Here is a 15436-nt window from a genome sequence, read left to right as displayed (position 1 = left end):
TGTAAGAAGAGACAGATAACTTGATGGAGACGCGTCCAAGCTGGCCAAGGACAAGATGGATCCTTTGATTATTCAAAGTGGGCCAATCACAAGAGCTAGAGCCAAAAGAATAAAGGAGTCCATGATGCTTTTAGTTGGTGAAATTAAAGCCCAAGTCCAAGACAATTCTACATTGGGCCAAATGGTGAATATTATTCAAGTTGGTGGGCTTGATGCTACTTGAAGTTTGGGCTCATTAAGCTATCATATTTTGGAGGCCCAAATTGAAGAATAAAGTCCACATTTTCGTCCAAATGGGTGCAGCCCACAAAATGCTCATTTTAAGTTATTTTTTTTATGTTTAATAAGTGACTTTTGGTGTCCAAGAGACATACCAAGTGTTTTGGAGTTACATTTGTGATTTTATGTGCCGTTTTAATGGTTTTATGTAGTAGTAAGGGAGTGGGGCTCTCAAGAGACCTTTTTGAGCCTATAAATAGGCATGTAATCACTTGTTTTAGAGACACCATTGATATAAACGAAAATTGCTTATGCTTAGTGAGTTGAATTCTCTTTGTTGAGTTTTTCACTTGTTTTAGAACTTATCAAGACACTTGAGCAAGGTCTTGTGGCGTTCATCCATACCGAGGTTCTTGGCTGATTATATAGCCAACGGGTCGAGGTTTCTACGCTCTTAGGGGTTGATCAAACTAGATTCTCGATCTAGGGAGTCCGCTGCCTACTCATATACGTCGGGTTCTTGGGTCATTATATCCAACGGGTCCTTCGTCCACTTCTATCAATATCATTTGGTTATCAGAGCAATCTGGTATTGATCCAAACTCTATCTTTTATTTTCTTCATCCTTTCATATATATCTCTTATATTCATCCTCATTGTCCTACAAAAATAGTTGCAAAAAAAAAAAAAAATCTGCAAAGTTCCAATTTTCCTTCATTGTTTTCCATTGTTGTTACTTCATATAAACAAAAAAAAAAAAAAAAAAAAAAAAAAAACGAAAAAAAAATATATATATCCCAAAAAAAAATCCAAAATTTCTATTTCACTTCAATTTTCCTTAGGAGTTTCATACACTTGTTCCAAAATATCAATTCTTGCATCCAAGGGCTGAAGTTTGGTGAATTTTACTTGTCTTGTTCTTTCTTGATTTGTTTTAGTTCATTTGAAATTCTTACAAACGAGAATTGAGTGGTAAAAGGCATTGAGTGGTGAGTTTATTTGAGGGGTGGTAAAAGCCTACGAGTGATACACGAGTGTTTGTGTGAGGATATATTTGTGTGATACACGAGTGAATTGTGAGGTCATGGAAAACACAAATCCTATTGAATTTACATTGCAGGCCATGCAACAACAATTTACAAGGTTTGGAGCTGTTATGGAAAATATAACAGAACGATTGGAGAGGCTGGAATTTCAAGCACCACCGAGGAATGAGGAGGAAGGAGAGAGCGAAGGAGAAGATGATCGTACATCAACACATCGAAATGAAAGGCGAGGAGGAGGTAGAAGAAGAAGACATCAAAATGAAGTTGATGGTGACTTGGGAAGCATCAAATTGAAGATCCCAACATTCCAAGGAAGGAGTGATCCTGAAGCCTATTTGGAGTGGGAGAGAAAGGTGGAGCTCATCTTTGAATGTCACAACTACTCCGAGGAAAAAAAGGTTAGACTTGCTGCAATTGAATTCACTGATTATGCAATAGTTTGGTGGGATCAATTGACAACAAATAGAAAGCGCTATCGAGAGAGACCAATTTCCACGTGGGAGGAAATGAAAAGCATAATGCGTAAGAGATTTGTACCTTCTCATTATTTTCGTGAATTGTATCAAAAATTACAATCTATGAATCAAGGTACTAAATCTGTTGATGAGTACTACAAAGAGATGGAGATTGCCATGATTAGGGCAAATGTTGATGAGGATAGAGAGGCAACCATGGCTCGATTCCTATGCGGGCTGAATAAGGAGATTGCAAACATCGTGGACCTACAACACTATGTGGAGCTGGAGGATATGGTTCACATGGCCATGAAAGTGGAGAGGCAATTGAAGAAGAAGGGAACCTTTCAAAGAAATTTTCCAACAAGTTCTCAATCTTCAAAGTCGAAGGAGTGGACTTCGTCTAAGTCAAATTTTGGGGCAGCCTCAAAACCTCAAAATGATGTGTCCAAATTCAAGTCCAACGAAGGCGAAAAGGGCAAAGGTATCTCTAATTCTACATCTTCTACTAGAAATAGAGATATCAAATGTTTTCGATGTCAAGGTGTTGGACATATTGCATCTCAATGTCCAAACAAAAGGGTGATGGTCTTGAAGCCGAACGGAGAAATTGAATCTGAAAGTGAACATGATGATGATGATAATGAAGATGTTGAACAATTGGAGGAGATTGTACCGGAACATGGTGAGCTTTTGGTGGTTCGAAGGGCTCTAAACGTGCAAATCAAACAGGAGGAAGAACATCTTCCACACAAGATGTTTAGTCCAAGGTAAAGTTTGCATGTTAATTATTGATGGTGGTAGTTGTACCAATGTTGCAAGTGGCGAGATGGTGGAGAAACTGAACTTAAAAACTGAACGGCATCCTCATCCATATAAGCTACAATGGCTTAATGAATGTGGTGAAATTCGTGTGACCAAACAAGTTCTAATTTCATTTTCTATTGGCAATTATAAAGATGAAGTTCTTTGTGATGTGGTGCCAATGCATGCTAGTCACATTCTTTTGGGGAGGCCATGGCAGTTTGATCGAAGGGTGACCTATGATGGATTCCGCAATCACTACACCTTCAAGCACAACAACAAATCCATCATGCTTGTTTCTTCGACACCTCAACAAGTTCAAGAGGACCAGCAGAAATTGTCTCAAGCAAGGAGAGCTCGTGAGGTTGAGGGCAATAAAAGTGAGGTAGTCAAAAAAGAGTCGAGTGAAAAAAAGAGTCGAGAGAAAAGCAAGAGTGAGGGAAAAGAAAAACAGAATTTTTATGTGAGAACAAAAGAAATAAAGAGTGCAATAGTCGAAGAAAAGAGTGTGTTCATTTTGGTGTACAAAGAGTCATTCTTTAGCACTAACGAACTAACCCCATCTTTGCCTAGTACTTTTGTGTCTCTTTTGCAGGAGTTTGAGGACGTCTTTCCCGAGGAAGAACCAAGTGGATTACCTCCTTTAAGAGGTATTGAGCATCAAATTGACTTTGTTCCCGGAGCTGTTCTACCAAACCGACCAGCTTATCGGGCCAATCCGGAAGAGACTAAAGAGATCCAAAGGCAAGTCCAAGAGTTGTTGGAGAAAGGAAAGATTCGTGAGAGCATGAGTCCATGTGCTGTACCGGTGATTGTTGTGTCCAAGAAAGATGGATCGTGGAGAATGTGCACGGATTGTCGAGCAATTAATAAGATCACGGTAAAGTATCGCTATCCTATTCCTAGGCTAGATGATATGCTTGATGAGTTATATGGGGCAATTGTGTTTAGTAAAATTGATTTGAAAAGTGGTTATCACCAAATTCGAATTCGAGAAGGAGATGAATGGAAAACTGCTTTCAAAACAAAGTATGGTTTGTATGAGTGGTTAGTCATGCCTTTTGGATTAACTAATGCACCTAGTACTTTCATGAGATTGATGCATCATGTTTTGAGAAATTTCATTGGAAAATTTGTGGTTGTTTACTTTGATGACATCTTGATCTATAGCAAAAATGTTGAAGAACATCTTGATCATTTGCGTGCTGTTTTAGACACTTTAAGAAAAGAATTATTGTATGCTAATCTTAAAAAGTGTTCTTTTTGCATGGATAAAGTTGTTTTTCTTGGTTTTGTTGTGAGTGCTAATGGAATTGAAATGGAAAAAGAGAAAGTGAAAGCTATCTTAGAATGGCCAATTCCTCAAAATGTGGCACAAGAGAGAAGTTTTCATGGTCTCGCTAGTTTCTATAGAAGATTTGTTAAGGATTTTAGCACGATTGCTGCACCTTTGAATGAGATAGTGAAAAAAGATGTTGGTTTTCATTGGGGGGAAAAACAAGAACATGCTTTTAATCTCCTTAAAGAAAAACTAACTTCTGCTCCTATTCTTGCATTACCTAACTTTGATAGAATGTTTGAGCTTGAATGTGATGCTTCTGGAGTAGGAGTAGGTGCTGTTTTGTTGCAGGATGGAAAGCCAATTGCTTATTTTAGCGAAAAGTTGAAAGGAGCTCAATTGAACTATCCAACCTACGACAAAGAGTTATATGCTTTGGTAAGAGCTTTGGAAACATGGCAGCATTACTTGTGGCCAAGAGAGTTTGTAATTCACACGGATCATGAATCTCTCAAATACCTCAAGGGTCAAGGTAAGCTTAGCAAGAGACATGTTAAGTGGGTGGAATTCATTGAATCGTTTCCATATGTGATCAAGTACAAAAAAGGGAAGGAAAACATTGTGGCTGATGCGTTGTCTCGAAGGTATGCTTTGATCACTACTTTGAGTTCTAAGCTTCTTGGTTTTGAGTCAATTAAGGAATTGTATGCCAATGATTCTGATTTTGGTTCTATATATTTAGCTTGTGAGCATGCTGCATTTGATAAGTTCTATAAGCATGAGGGCTATTTATTTAGAGAAAATAAATTGTGCATTCCTAAGTGTTCCATGCGTGAATTGCTTGTTCGTGAAGCTCATGGGGGTGGGTTAATGGGACATTTTGGTGTTCATAAGACTTTGGAAGTTTTGCATGAACATTTCTTTTGGCCTAAAATGCGTGTTGATGTTGAGAAAATTTGTGGAAGATGCATAACTTGCATGCAAGCTAAATCAAAATCACATCCACATGGTTTGTATAAACCATTACCTATTCCTAGTGCACCTTGGGAGGATATTTCCATGGACTTTGTTTTGGGTTTGCCTAGAACACGAAGGGGTAAGGATTCAATTTTTGTGGTTGTTGATAGATTTTCAAAAATGGCACACTTCATTCCATGTCATAAGAGTGATGATGCAACTCACATTGCTGATTTGTTTTTCAAAGAAATTGTTCGTTTGCATGGAGTTCCAAGAACAATTGTGAGTGATCGTGATGCTAAGTTTGTGAGTCATTTTTGGCGTGTGCTTTGGAATAAATTGGGAACTAAGCTTCTGTTTTCAACTACATGTCATCCTCAAACTGATGGTCAAACTGAAGTAGTTAATAGAACTTTGTCTCAATTACTTAGAATTTTGATTCAAAAGAACTTGAAAACTTGGGAAGATTGCTTATCTTTTGCTGAATTTGCTTATAATCGAAGTGTTCATTCTGCTACTAACTTTTCTCCGTTTGAAGTTGTTTATGGTTTTAATCCATTGAGTCCACTTGATCTAATTCCAATACCAATTGAGGAGCGTGCAAGTCTTGACGGGAAAGCCAAAGCTGAAATGGTGAAAAAGCTGCATGAAAAGGTGAGACTCAATATTGAGAAAAGAACGGAGCAATACATCAAGCAAGCCAACAAGGGCCGAAAGCAAATCATATTTGAGCCGGGAGATTGGGTGTGGCTACATTTGAGAAAGGAGAGATTTCCTTCAAAAAGAAAATCCAAGTTGCAGCCAAGAGGAGATGGACCATTCCAAGTGGTTGCAAGAGTGAATGATAACGCTTACAAACTAGACCTTCCAGGTGAGTATAATGTAAGTGCTACTTTCAATGTTGCTGATTTGTCTCCTTATTTTGGTGAATTAGATTCGAGGACGAATCCTCTTGAAGAAGAAGGGAATGATGGAGACGCGTCCAAGCTGGCCAAGGACAAGATGGATCCTTTGATTATTCAAAGTGGGCCAATCACAAGAGCTAGAGCCAAAAGAATAAAGGAGTCCATGATGCTTTTAGTTGGTGAAATTAAAGCCCAAGTCCAAGACAATTCTACATTGGGCCAAATGGTGAATATTATTCAAGTTGGTGGGCTTGATGCTACTTGAAGTTTGGGCTCATTAAGCTATCATATTTTGGAGGCCCAAATTGAAGAATAAAGTCCACATTTTCGTCCAAATGGGTGCAGCCCACAAAATGCTCATTTTAAGTTATTTTTTTTATGTTTAATAAGTGACTTTTGGTGTCCAAGAGACATACCAAGTGTTTTGGAGTTACATTTGTGATTTTATGTGCCGTTTTAATGGTTTTATGTAGTAGTAAGGGAGTGGGGCTCTCAAGAGACCTTTTTGAGCCTATAAATAGGCATGTAATCACTTGTTTTAGAGACACCATTGATATAAACGAAAATTGCTTATGCTTAGTGAGTTGAATTCTCTTTGTTGAGTTTTTCACTTGTTTTAGAACTTATCAAGACACTTGAGCAAGGTCTTGTGGCGTTCATCCATACCGAGGTTCTTGGCTGATTATATAGCCAACGGGTCGAGGTTTCTACGCTCTTAGGGGTTGATCAAACTAGATTCTCGATCTAGGGAGTCCGCTGCCTACTCATATACGTCGGGTTCTTGGGTCATTATATCCAACGGGTCCTTCGTCCACTTCTATCAATATCATAACTTTCCAACCACCTGGGAAGGAACAGACATGTTTTCACGGCATTGATAGAAAGAAGAGAGTTCCAATCATTTTGGCACTTCAGGCGTCGAAATTGGTAAAGAAGAAATGAGCACAAGCTTACCTAGTTTACTTGAATGATGAAGGAGAATCAAATAAAAACTTTGAGGATGTAGTAGTGGTAAGGGAATATAAAGATGTATTGATGCATGCCATGGAGGCCCAAGTTACGTTGCATATGTGGGCTGATTTAATAGAGTGTTTTATTTTGTTTTATCTTATAATTTTCGTGGGTTATGTTAGGGTGGCTGAAATTAGGCCTTAGTTGAGTCAATTTTGAGTTTTATACCTTGTTTTGACTAAGGATATGTTTCCTTATTAGATTAGGAGTTATTTTCCATGTTTATTCTCCTAGTTTGGTTAGGTTTTCGCATACCTTATTTGTAGTCCTTATGATGGACGAAAATTAGGGCTTCTTTGCTTGGTAGTTAAGTTGTTTCCTTCTTAGATTAGGGTTAGTCTTTGCCTATATATAGGCCTTCTTATGTTGGACGAAAATTACCCTACTTTTATCAATAAACTTGTGAGTTTTATTTCTCTCTTGAGAATTCCGAATTCCTCTTGATTATTCCAAGACGAATTCAATTTATCCGGCGTAACGGCGAGTCAACCAACCCTCGTCGGGTGTCATTCAGCGTCCCCGAGTTGCTGCGTCAACTTCACGTTGGGGTTTAGGGATTCGTTCGCCTAAATCATTCCGTGGGTTAGATTCAGAGGTTTTGGGATTCCATATTTTTATCAGTCTTTAATTTTATTAGTTCGTTTTTCAGTCTTCCGCTTGCGTATTCGATTTGATCGGCCAGGATCATATCATCTGGTATCAGTTTTCCAGGTTTCGTAAGGGTCGAAATTATCCAGTGTTTTGTTTTTCTGTTTGGGTCTTTACGTTCTTGAGAGAGAGTATGAGTGTCAGTTCTGCAAATCACAGCCATCCGGCAGTTTTTGATGGTTGCAATCGAGATACAAAGTGTCGTACATGTCAAGGTTTCGGATCCAATGAGAGCGAGCAATGGGAGAATCTCTTTCACACGAGAGTTCTTGTCCAAGACAAGTTGTGCAGTGTGATCATTGATAGCGAAAGTTGCACGAATATGGTAAGTCAGTTCATGGTGACGAGATTGGGGCTGCCCGAGTTGAATCACCCCAAACCATATCGTTTGCAATGGTTGAATGCGCCCGACGTCGTCGAGGTCACCAAGCAAGTGAAAGTGTCTTTTAGCTTGGGGAGGTATGAAGACGAGGTTTTGTGCGATGTTGTTCCCATGCAGGCGACCCATATTTTGTTGGGTAGACCGTGGCAGTTTGATAGACAAGCTACTCAGGATGGAGTCACCAATAAGTACTCCTTCGCGTATAAGCAAAAGAAGTTGGCACTTGTTTCCCTTAGTCCTCAACAAATTTATGAGGATCACGTGAAACTGCAGCAACTGCACATGGAGGCGGATGAGGAGATGTCTAGGGAGCAGCCGGTAGAGAAAAAGGAGATGCAGGTTGAAGTGGAGATTGATAGAGAGGTTGTTACTCTCCAAGGTGAGGAGACCGATCCCGATAGGCCACAATTGGAGGAGACCGATGAAGCAAAGGCAGTTGTGGTGGGCATCGATCGAGAGGTTGTTGCTGTTGAAGAAGAGGAGCCCAATCTTACGTTGCTGAAATTGCAGGATTCACGTGAGAAAGTGCTTGAGGAATATGTTCCAATTCCTTTGGAAGCAACGGTTTTGTTGATCACGTCTGCAAGTGAATTCTTTTGTGATAAAGCGCCGATGCATGCTACATTGCTGTTCGGAAGAAAAGTGAAGCATGGCAGTATTTTCAACAACAAGTTCTTCATGTTCAAGGTTCAAGAGAAGTCAGAGTTAGAGCCGAAGAAGAAAAATAATGCACAAGGGAGAAAAGCTATGGTCCAACAGTCAATTAATGCAAGGAACGAAAATTTGATTTTTGATCCCGGCATTTGGATTGACGACTTGGATTTGAGGACAAATCCCTTTCAAGAGGAGGGGAATGATGCATGCCATGGAGGCCCAAGTTACGTTGCATATGTGGGCTGATTTAATAGAGTGTTTTATTTTGTTTTATCTTATAATTTTCGTGGGTTATGTTAGGGTGGCTGAAATTAGGCCTTAGTTGAGTCAATTTTGAGTTTTATACCTTGTTTTGACTAAGGATATGTTTCCTTATTAGATTAGGAGTTATTTTCCATGTTTATTCTCCTAGTTTGGTTAGGTTTTCGCATACCTTATTTGTAGTCCTTATGATGGACGAAAATTAGGGCTTCTTTGCTTGGTAGTTAAGTTGTTTCCTTCTTAGATTAGGGTTAGTCTTTGCCTATATATAGGCCTTCTTATGTTGGACGAAAATTACCCTACTTTTATCAATAAACTTGTGAGTTTTATTTCTCTCTTGAGAATTCCGAATTCCTCTTGATTATTCCAAGACGAATTCAATTTATCCGGCGTAACGGCGAGTCAACCAACCCTCGTCGGGTGTCATTCAGCGTCCCCGAGTTGCTGCGTCAACTTCACGTTGGGGTTTAGGGATTCGTTCGCCTAAATCATTCCGTGGGTTAGATTCAGAGGTTTTGGGATTCCATATTTTTATCAGTCTTTAATTTTATTAGTTCGTTTTTCAGTCTTCCGCTTGCGTATTCGATTTGATCGGCCAGGATCATATCATGTATTTCCCGACGTCTTACCAGGATTTCCACCAACAAGACAGTTGGAGTTCACTATCGACCTAGAACCTGGATCAGCACCAGTGTCGAAGGCACCCTATAGAATGGCGCCTAAGGAGCTACAAGAGCTGAAGATTCAGCTGCAAGAATTGCTCGAGTTAGGTTTTATTTGACCTAGTGTATCCCCGTGGGGAGCACCAGTACTTTTTGTCAAAAAGAAGGATGACACGTTGAGAATGTGCATAGATTATCGAGAACTGAATAAATTGACACTCAAGAACAAATATGCTTTACCGAGGATAGATGACTTGTTAGATCAATTAAGAGGAGTGAGTTTTTTTTTCTTAAAAGTTGACTTGAGATCAGATTACCACCAGTTGAAATATTGACAGAAGCATATACCTAAGACAGCTTTCAAATGAGGTATGAGCACTATGAGTTCATAGTTATGCCATTCGGTTTGACGAAGGCACCAGTAGTTTTCATGGATCACATGAATCGAGTTTTCATCAATAACTGGATAAATTTGTCCTAGTTTTCATAGATGATATTCTCATCTATTCGAAGAATGAGCAGGGGCGCCAAAACATTTGAGAACGATGTTGGAAACATTAAGAGTTGAGAAGCTTTTTGCCAAATTCACCAAGTGCGAGTTTTGGTTGAACGAAGTAACTTTTCTAGGACATATTGTATCACCCGAAGGAATTAAAGTTGACCCCGCCAAGGTACAAGCTGTACATGAGTGGAGATCACCAACTACGCCTAACGAGATTCGCAGCTTTTTAGGCTTAGTAGGATACTATCAGAGGTTTATTGAAGGATTTTCCACGATAACAAGACCGATGACACAATTACTTAGAAAAGAAGCTAAGTTACAATTGGAAAGAGGAGTGTGAAGAGAGTTTTTAAGAGCTTAAAGGAAATTGACTACAGCACCAGTGCTGCTAGTCCCGAAAATGGATAAAGAGTATACCATCTACACAGATGCGTCAAAGAATGGGCTAGGATGTGTTTTGATGCAAGAAGGAAGAGTTATAGCCTATGCATCACAACTTAGACCCCACGAGATAAATTATCCAATGCATGATTTAGAGCTTGCAGCCGTTGTGCATGCCCTGAAAATTTGGAAACATCATCTCTACGGAGTTAGATGTGAGATTTTCACGGACCACAAAACTTTGAAATACTTTTTCGAGCATAAGGATATTAACATGAGGCAAAGGAGATGGCCCGAATTAGTAAAGGATGTTAACTGCGACATTAATTATCACCCTGGCAAGGCTAATGTAGTAGCCGATGCATTGAGCCGGAAGGACTCGTCAAAGTTAGGATGTCTTCTCACGAGAGAGGATGAGCTTATAAAGGACTTTGACATGATGAGGATAGAGATGATAAAACCACCGGTGACGATAGCGAGTATTGTTGCGACGATGCCTAGTTTGAGGAAAATGGTGATTGAAGCACAAGGAAAGATGAGACAATGAACAAGTTACGAGAAAGGATAAGAGCAGGAGATCTCAAGAGTTACAAAAAAAAAAACATCAGACAATGCTATCTTATTTGAGGGGAGAATATGTATTCCCCGCGATGATGAACTTAAGAATACGATCATGAGTGAGACTCATGACACGCCTTACACCGCCCACCCAGGAGACACAAAGATGTATCAGGTTGTGAAAAAGAGATTTTTGTGGGACGGAATGAAACGAAACATAGCTTCGTTTGTAGAGCGATGCTTAGCTTGTCAGCAAGTGAAAGCATTACACCAACGACCCTATGGGAAGTTAAAACCGTTGGAAATTCCCGAGTGGAAATGAGATCACATAGCGATGGATTTTATGATAGCTTTACCGAAAAGTCAAAGAGGAAATACAGCAATTTGGGTGATTGTAGATCGACTAACAAAATCTGCACATTTCATACTGATCCTAATCGCGTATGGACCAGATAAGTTAGCACAATTGTACGTTCGTGAGATTATAAGATTGCTTTGAGTACCGATGTAAGATAACCTCAAAGAGAGATCCAAAATTTATATCACGTTTTTGGATGAGTTACAGAAAGAGTTGGGCACAAGGATGAATTTTAGCATAGCAGACGATAGAAGATATGATAAGAACTACTATCCTTGATAGAGGAGTACATCGGGAGAATGTGTTGCCACTAATTGAGTTTGCCTATAAGATGTGAGACAAAGTTTCGAGGTAGGAGACAAAGTATTTTTTTTAAGGTTTCACCCTCAAAGGGGATGAATAGATTTGGAGTTAAAGGACAGCTTAGACCCAGAGTTATAAGTCCTTACGAGATATTGCAAAAGATAGGTCCAATAGCATATAGGTTGGGTCTGCCACCTAGCTTTGGAAATGTGCATAACGTGTTTCACGTGTCACAATTGAGAGGATATATATTTTCGATCCAAACCATGTGGTTTACTAAGAAGAAATGATCTTAGAAAATTGACTTGAGTTATGAAGAGAGAGAGAGACCTCAGATGATGCTAAATCATAAGACTCGACAATTGAGAAATAAATCGATTGCACTGGTTAAAGTCCAGTGGAGACGTTATAGTTAGAAAGAAGTGGAAAGAGAGCTTGATGATATATGATGTGAGAGAAGTGCCCGAAACATTTACAGGAGGTACAAATTTCGGGACGAAATTTATTTTAAGGGGGAGGGTATGTAATACCCGGGCTTTTGATGACGTGTTTAATTGATTGAGTTTGAGTAATTAGGGTTTAGATCCCTTGTTTGATTTACTTTGTAAAGAGATGAAGAGTTATATGAAGTTTTCTTGTTATTTTAAAGATGTTGAGATGTTCTTTTGATGATGTGAGGATGATGTGGGATTTTATATCCGTATTTGAGTTTGAGTATTTGAATAATTCTAGATAATTATTTGAATGAGAACGGTGAACTCGGAAGTGAAATCTGAGTCCGTTAAGACGTTTTTGAAATTTTTGGCTTTTTGATGATGAATAGTAAAATACGGCTATTTCGTCTTTTTGTCGACTTTCAAAATCTTACGTGCACGTCGTCGAGAAATATTCTTAGTTTTTCGATACGAGTCCAATAATGAAAGTTTTTATTTTTTGGACGACGAGTGAATAGTAAACCGGGATTTCCCGATAAACTGATACGATCCTCGCCGATCGATCGAACACAACGCACGCGGAAGACTGAACTTGAACGGAAAGGATGGAAATCCCAAAACCTCTGAATCTAACCCACAGAATGATATAGGCGACTGAATGCCCTATACCCCAACGTGAAGTTGACGCAGCAACTCGGGGACGCTGAATGACACCCGACGAGGGTTGGTTGACTCGCCGTTACGTCGATAATTGAATTCGTCTTGGAATAATCAAGAGGAATTCGGAATTCTCAAGAGAGAAATAAAACTCACAAGTTTATTGATAAAATATGCTGAAAATTTCGTCCAACACAAAGCCTTATATATAGGCAAAGTAAAGACTAAACCTAACTTGACTAACAAGCAAAAAGAAGCCCTAATTTCGAAATTCACAAGGCTGCCAAACAAGGCCCTTATTAATTCGAAAATAACAAAGCCCTTTAGACTAATGGGCTGCGAAAATAACAAGACTGAATTAAATAAATGAAGTCTTCAAAATAAATAAAATCTTCAAGCTTCGGCCCACTCGCATGTAATGAGATTAATTAAGCACGGGCTCAATTCGCCAACTCCAATGGGTCTCTTCATCAACTCTTGAGCCCACACTTCTTGAACAAAGCTCATCAAGCTCTCCTTGAACTTCTTGGCTCGTGCTCTTGTAACCGGACCAACAGGAACATGCACCGGGTCTTGCACCAACGAACCTTGGGCTGCATCATTCCCCTCCTCTTGAAGATGATTTGTCCTCAAATCCAAAGCATCACCTACATCAAAAGGACTCAAATCAGTCACATTAAAAGAAGCACTCACATTATACTCACCTGGTAAGTCCAACTTGTAGGCATTGTCATTGATGCGCTCCAACACTTGAAATGGCCCGTCGCCTCTAGGAAGTAACTTGGATCTCCGCTGCAATGGAAACCTTTCCTTGCGCATGTGCAGCCATACCCAATCACCGGGCTCAAACACTACTTTGCGACGTCCTTGGTTGGCTCGCTCGGCATACTGCTTCGTGCGCCTCTCAATATTCATCCTTGCCTTCTCATGAATCTGCTTCACAAAATCAGCCTTTCTCTTGCCATCAAGGTTAGTATACTCATGCTTAGGTAATGGAGATAAATCCAATGGAGTCAAAGGATTAAATCCATACGCAATCTCAAATGGCGAAAATTGAGTAGCAGAATGAACAGAACGATTATAAGCAAACTCAACATGAGGCAAACAATCTTCCCAAGACTTAATGTTCTTTTTGATAATAGCTCTAAGCAAAGTAGACAAAGTCCTATTTACTACCTCTGTTTGACCATCAGTTTGTGGATGACAAGTAGTAGAAAACAAAAGTTTAGTACCCAACTTACACCACAAAGTCTTCCAAAAGTAGCTCAAGAACTTCGAATCCCTATCAGAAACAATAGTCCTAGGCATGCCACGCAATCTAACAATCTCTCTAAAGAATAGATCAGCTACATGAGATGCATCATCAGATTTATGACATGGAATAAAATGTGCCATCTTAGAAAATCGATCAACAACCACAAAGATGGAATCTCGACCACGCTTAGTCCTAGGCAAACCTAACACAAAATCCATAGAAATATCAATCCAAGGTGCTGTAGGAATAGGCAATGGTGTATACAATCCATGGGAACTCACTCTAGACTTAGCTTGTTTACATGTAACACATCGACCACAAATTCTCTCAACATCACGTTTCATATGAGGCCAAAAGAAATGCTCATGCAGAACAGCTAAAGTCTTAGCAATGCCAAAATGTCCCATCAAACCCCCACCATGAGACTCAAGCAATAACAACTCACGTAAAGAACATTTAGGAACACATAACTTATTCTTCCTAAAAAGATAGTCATCATGCCTAAAATACTCTCCACTAGCAGCTCGCGCACATGCTAGATAAATCTCACCAAAATCACTATCATGCTCATACAAACTCTTGATACACTCAAAACCAAGCAACTTAGCATCTAAGGTGGAGATCAAGGCATACCTCCGAGAAAGAGCGTCAGCTACAACATTCTCTTTACCTTGCTTGTATTTGATGACGTAGGGAAACGTCTCAATGAACTCCATCCACCTCGCATGCCGCTTGTTCAACTTGTGCTGCCCCTTCAAGTGTTTCAACGACTCATGATCCGTGTGAATGACGAACTCATTGGGCCACAAGTAGTGCTGCCACGTTTGCAAAGCTCTCACCAATGCGTACAGCTCCTTATCATACGTGGGATAACTCAACATCGCCCCGTTTAGCTTCTCGCTGAAGTACGCAATGGGTCGTCTTTCTTGCATCAACACTGCACCAATGCCAACACCAGAAGCATCACATTCAATCTCAAAAGATTTGGAGAAATTAGGAAGAGATAATACCGGGGCGTGGGTCAATTTGTATTTCAACTGCTGAAAAGCATCCTCTTGCGCCTTGCCCCACTTAAACTCCACATTCTTCTTGATGACTTCCGTCAAAGGTGCTGCAACACTGCTAAAATGAGGCACGAACCGCCTGTAGAAGCTAGCAAGTCCATGAAAGCTTCGAACTGCTGCAACGTTCGTTGGCGTTGGCCACTCTTGGATAGCTCGTATCTTCTCCTCATCAACCTGTACACCCTGTGCACTAACAACAAAACCAAGAAACACAAGCTTGTCCGTACCGAAAGTGCACTTCTTAAGGTTAGCAAACAACTTTTCCTTTCGAAGCACATCCATAACAGACCTTAAATGTTCAACATGCTCATCATGATCCTGGCTATAAATGAGGATATCATCAAAGTAGACAACAACAAATCTGCCAATGAAAGCACGCAAAACATGATTCATAAGACGCATGAACGTACTAGGCGCATTAGTCAAACCAAAAGGCATAACTAACCACTCATACAAACCAAGTTTTGTCTTAAAAGCAGTTTTCCATTCATCACCTTCCTTAATCCTAATTTGATGGTATCCACTACGCAAATCGATCTTAGAAAAGACACAAGAACCATGTAACTCATCTAGCATATCATCTAAACGAGGGATAGGATGGCGATACTTTACCGTGATGTTATTGATGGCTCGGCAATCAC

The 15436-nt window shown here is 39.8% G+C and overlaps 1 pseudogene; it reads left to right on the top strand.

The window, feature by feature from the left end:
* The first annotated feature begins 1303 nt into the window (after positions 1-1303).
* Positions 1304-5930, top strand: LOC131025880 (uncharacterized; annotated as a pseudogene).
* The last annotated feature ends 9506 nt before the right edge of the window (positions 5931-15436 follow it).

This window comes from Salvia miltiorrhiza, chromosome 5 (genome assembly GCF_028751815.1).
Source record: "Salvia miltiorrhiza cultivar Shanhuang (shh) chromosome 5, IMPLAD_Smil_shh, whole genome shotgun sequence".
In the NCBI taxonomy this organism is placed as follows: Eukaryota; Viridiplantae; Streptophyta; class Magnoliopsida; order Lamiales; family Lamiaceae; genus Salvia; species Salvia miltiorrhiza.
The sequence above is the reverse complement of the archived record's forward strand: the minus strand, read 5'-3'. Positions and strand labels throughout refer to the sequence as shown.